The following is a 6,000-nucleotide window of genomic DNA, read 5'->3' as shown; positions in this document are numbered from 1 at the left end:
CAAAAAGCTAGAAATAGAGCTACCATAGGATTCAGTAAATCACATTCCTTGAAATACATCCTAGAGAAATGTGAGCCTGTACACAAACAGATATATGCACACCTATGTTTATTGCAGCACTGTTTACAATAGCAAAAAGATGGAAGCAACCAAGGTGCCCATCAACGGATGAACAAATAAATAAATTATGGCATATTCACACAATGGAATACTATGCATCCATAAAGAACAACGATGAATCAGTGAAACATTTCATAACTTGGAATCATCTGGAAGGCTTTATGCTGAGTGAAATTAGTCAGTTGCAAAAGGACGAATACTGTATGAGACCACTATCATAAGAACACATGGCTGGAAAGTTGTGTTGGCAGTTGTCTGGAGGCTTCATCACCTTCCCACATGGACCTCTTCATGGCTGCTGGAATGCCAACACCAACGTGGCAGTTAGCTTACCCCAGAGCAAGTGATGCAACTGAGAGCAAAGTAAGTAGCAATGGTTTTATGACTTAGCCTCAAGACTCACTCTGGAATTTCCATAACACCCTATTGATTATCCAGATCAGCCATGTTCACTATGGAAGGAGACAACCTAAATGTATGATTACCAGGAAGCAAGTATCTTTGAAGGCCCTCTTGAAGGCTGGGTATCACAGGCAGCAAAAGGGAAACACCCATGAAGTTAATTGTTATTTAGCTTATAGAACATATGGAGTGCACAGGGAAGGATGTTCCAGGCTCAGCTCCAGAGTGTGAACTGGCCCAATTCTCTCTTCCATTGATGCCCACTTTGCTTCCCCTCGTCCCCTCCCATCTGGCCCTTGTAAAGTACGTGTATCACTCCTCCTTGCAGGCTGCTTCTGCCAACATCTCTACTCAGCTAGTTTTTTTACTTCCAGGCAGTAGGCTGCCAGAGGAATAGGCAGGGATGAGAGAATCACCCTTCACTCTGGCTTGGTTGTTGTTCTTGATTCACACAGACATACATATACATGTACACATATATTATAAAACACTTGACAGAAAAATGAAAAAAAAAAATACAAGCATCCATGTACCTACCACCCAGATCTAACTAGATCTTCTGTAAGCCTTTTATGTACTGTTGAGATACAGGGCAGTTGCCTTATGCTCCAACTTCCCACCCTGAAACCTCCTCACAACCTCATGGAGCAATCTGGTAGAAACCAGTCTGCGTAAAGAGTAGGAAAATTTTAAATTTTATTTTAGAAAAATAGAGATCTACATTATAGTCACCAAGGAGCTCTTAGTTGAGTTTTTGTAAGAAAGTAAGTGAGATCAGCACAGAAATGTGAGGAGGTTTGATAGCTGAACCCTTATTAAGAGGACAGTAAGAAATCATTATGACATGGGCACATTGGTAAATTGAAGGATCTTAGGGTTTAACAATAGTTAGAGAAACCAAGACTTTGAAACCAACCGTCCCATTCCAAATTCAAAAGTTTTTAGGGGGAGATAGTAGGAAATTATATCTGTAGTTGCTATCTGAAGATGTCAAGTGCTTCCTGTGATAGATGGTCTCTGTGTTTGGTATGTGTGCCCAGATGACAGAAGTGGTCTGCCTAAGGTGGACTAAGGGCAGACAGGAAGTTTAGGGACAGGCAAAGGCTCCCACGGAACTAATCAGCATCTTTTCCGTTTTGAGGAGGATACAACTGAGCCTCTGCCAAGAGTTGTGGAGAAGGAATGGCAAGGAAAAGAGTCAGTAATGCGCCTGGAGAGCTTGCTCACTCAGGAGCCTGAGTAGGAAATGCATCTTAGAGAGCCAACAAGCTCTGAGGCTGACACTTGAGTCCTGAGAGATGGTGCAGCCCTGAAACTGGCCCATTCCAGAGCCGTGATTACATTAAAGGTCATGCTTTATCTCAAGCCCCTAAGGGGGCCATGGCTAGCCAGACTGTAGAATTAGACTGTTTCCGTTGGTACGGAGACCTGGTGACACAGTGGTTAAAAGCTTGGCTGCTAACGAAAACGTTGGCAGTTTGAATTCACCAGCCACTCCTTGAAAACCATATGGAGTATTCAACTCTGTCCTATACAGTCTCTACGAGTTTGAATCAACTTGACTGCAGCGGGTTTGGGTCTCATTTGGTCATTGGTACACGCTAAACTCATAGCCTGCAAGCCCCTCCCTTTTCCTTTAGTTCATTGTTCAAAAGTTTAATTACTTCCTCTTTTTAAACCAATCTTAAATCACCCTCCAACAATTTTCATAAGCTTGACGAGCTATGCAGCATGCAGCACTGTATACTAAAAACTAAAAACCCATTTCCATTGAGTCAATTTCAAGTCATAGTGGCCCTATAGGACAGAGTAGAACTGCCCCATAGAGTTTCCAAGGAGTGCCTGGTGGTTTCGAACTGCTGACCTTTTGGTTAGCAGCCATAGCTCTTAACCACTACACCACCATGGTTTCCACCCGCACTATATAAAAGCAATACCTAAATTAGCGATAGAGACAGTAAGGGCTAGGAGTTGAGAGGACAAAGGCAGACTGTATAACCATTTAATGTATCTTTTTTTTTAAATTGTTGTATGTAACAAAGCATTAGCCATTTCAACAATTTTCACCTGTATTATCCAGTGATATAATTATGTTCCTCATGTTGTTCAACCCTCACCTTTACCCATTCCCACATTTCTCCATCACTGTTAACAGAAGCTCAGTGTTCCATAGCACTGAATGCCTTCCCCCTCCCTCCTGTCCGCTTCTGGTAACCACTAATAAATTTTGGTCTCTATACACTTGCTTAGGGTATCCTTTTTTAAAAAAAATTATTGTGGTAAAATATACGTAACAAAAATTCACCATTTTAATCATTTTAAGTGTGCAATTCGGTGACATTAATGACATTGCCCATGTTGTGCAATCGTCACCAGTATTTGCAAAAGCTTTTTCATCACCCCAAACAAAAATTCTCTACCCCTTAAGAGCAATGACTCCCACTCCCTACTTCCCACAGTCCCTGGTAACCATAAATAAACTTTTGTCTCTGTGCATTTGCCTCTTCTAGATATTTCATATAACTGGAATCATACAAAATTTGTCCTCTGTGTCTGGTTTATTTCACTCAGTATGTTTACAAGGTTGATCCATGTTGTAGAAGGTATGAGAACTTTATTTCTCTTTACGGCTGAATAACATTCCATTGTATGGATATATCACATTTTGTTTATCCATTCATCTGTTTATGGACACTTGGATTGTTTTCACCTTTTTGACTATCGTGAATAATGCTGCAACGAGCACTGCTGTACAAGTATGTTTGACTTCCTGCCTCTACGTCTTTTGGGTGTAAAGAACGTAATTGCTGGGTCATATGGTAATTCTATGTTTATCTTTCTGAGGAATCGTCAAACTATCTTCCATGGTGGCTCCGCCATTTTATATCCCCACCAGCAATATAGAGTTCCAATTTCTCCAAGTCGTCTCCAACACTTGTTATTTTCTTTTCTTCTGAAAATAGCGATGCTAGTTGGTGTGAAGTGGTATCTCATGGTGATTTTGATTTGTATTTCAATAATTACTAATAATATTGAACATAGTTTCATGTGTTTATTGGCCATTTGTATATGTTTTTTTGAGAAATTTCTATTCGAATCCTTTGCCCAGTTTTTAATTGCATTGCTTGTCTTTCTGTTGAGTTTTAGGAGGTCTTTATATATTTGGCATATTAAACCCTTATCAGATACCAAACATTTTCTCCTATTCTGCAAGGTTGCCTCTTCACTATCTTGGTAAAGTCCTTCGATGCATAGTTTTTAATTTTGATCAAGTTCATTTTACCTATTTTTTTTATGTTGCTTGTGCTTTGGTGTCATATCTGAGAATCCATTGTCAAAAACTAGGTCCCAAAGCATTCACCCCTATGCTTTCTTCTAAGGGCTTTACGGTTTTAACTTTTATATTTAGGTCATTGACCTATTTTGAGTTAATTTTTATATATGGTATGAGATACAGGTTGAACTTCATTTTTTTGCATGTGGAGATCCAGTTGTCCCAGCACTATTTGTTGAAAAGCCTATTCTTTCCCCATTGAATGGACTTCGCACCTTATTCAATTGGCCACAGATGCATGCATTTACTTCTGGACTCTCAATTTTATTCCATTAATCCATATGTCTATTGTTATACCAGTACCACACTCTTTTGTTTACTGTAGTTTTATTGCAGATTTTAAAATTGGGAAGTGTGAATCCTCCTATGGTTTTCTGTTTTCGAAATTTCTTTTTCTATTCAGTGCCCCTTTGCAATTCTACATGAATTCAGGATTTGCTTTTCCATTTCTGCAAAAAAGGCTGTTGGAATTTTGATAGGGATTGCATTGAATCTGTAGGTCACTTTGTGTACTACTGACATCTTAACACTATTAATTTCCAATCCATGAACGTGGGATGTCTTTGTATTTATTCAGGTCTTCTTCAATTTTTTTTCCAGCAATGTTTTATAGCTTTCAGTGTCTAAGTCTTTCACTTCTTTGGTTAAATTTATTCCTAGGTACTTTGTTCTTTTAGATGTTATTGCAAATGAGATTATTTTCTTAACTTACTTTTTTGTTTGTTCATTGCTGATGTACAGAAACACAACTGATTTTTGTGTGTTGACCTTTGCCTTACACTGGGTTGTCTAGAAGAGCAAAACCAGTGAATCGTATGTATAAATATGTATACCAAAAAAAGAAAAAATCCAAACCCATTGCCATTGAGTTGATTTAGACTCAGTGCAACCCTGCAGGACAGAGCAGAACTGTCCCATAGGGTTTTGAAGGCTGTAAATCTTTATAGAAGCAGACAGCTACATCTTTCTCCTGCAATAAATATGTATAGAGAGATTTATTTCAAGAAAATCGCTCATGCAGTTGTGAAGATGGGCAATTCCGAAATCTGTGGGTCAGGCATCAGGCTGGAGGCATCTCCTGATGTGGTTTCAGGGGCTTACAAACCCAAAATCTGCAGATCAAGCAGCAGGCTGCTGGCTCACAGGGTTCCAGGAGGTGGTGAATCCAAAATCCACAGGTCAGTTGCAAGCTATTGGCTCATGTTCCAAGAACTGGAAGTCAAAAGATAACAAGATAGATGCAGGACTGAGAGCAGTCTTTGCCAGAACATCTATATGGGACACAGGCCACACCTCTAAGGACACTCTGCTTCCAAGTTTGGCTGCTCACATCAGATCATGAAATAGAGGATAATTACACAATATCTGCCAATCCACTGAAAATTATGGCCTAGCCAAGTTGACACACAACATTAACCATCACAATCTTGTACCCTGCCACTTTGATGTATTCATTTATTAGGTCTAGTAGCTTTCTTGTGGATTCTTTTGCATTTTCTATATATAGATCATGTATCTATCAGTAGACATGGTTTTATTTCTTTGCTGATTTGGACGCTTGTTATTCCTTTTTCTTGTTTAACTCTGTATCTTACAGCTAATCAAACATTTATGTATCAAATGGCAAAAAACCAAAAAAAAGGTGACTCTGTGGCATGGTGAATTGATAAACAATTCCTTTCTTATGGAAGGCTCACCTGGAGTGACTTAAAAAGGGGTGGAAAACACACAATGTAAGGCTACTAACAAAAAGGGTCCTTAAGAAAAGTAATGTTAAAATGCACTTTCTCATTCCTTAACATTATTTTGACCCCTTTTGTTCCTGGCAGGAACAGAAAACCCAATAGTAAGCTACAGAATTTTTTAATTACAGTAGAAGCATACAGCTATTAGATTAAGAAAAGTGTTTTTAATCATTACTCTGGTATTCTCAGGAAAGGGCTGTTTACAGCATATAATGAAGTCATTCAAAATTTGGCTTTTTATTTCATTACGACCTAATAGTTAAAAACATACTCTCAAAAAGAGGTATTCACTTGTGGGCGGCTAAAATGATCTACACAATATCGCATATTCCAAGAAAAACAATTTTAAGCAGGGAACTATATTTCCCCCAAAATTCAAAGGACAAAGCAACCTCTGTA

The sequence above is a fragment of the Loxodonta africana genome, chromosome 6 (genome assembly GCF_030014295.1).
Source record: "Loxodonta africana isolate mLoxAfr1 chromosome 6, mLoxAfr1.hap2, whole genome shotgun sequence".
NCBI lineage: Eukaryota > Metazoa > Chordata > Mammalia > Proboscidea > Elephantidae > Loxodonta > Loxodonta africana.
Note: the sequence above shows the minus strand (reverse complement) of the source record.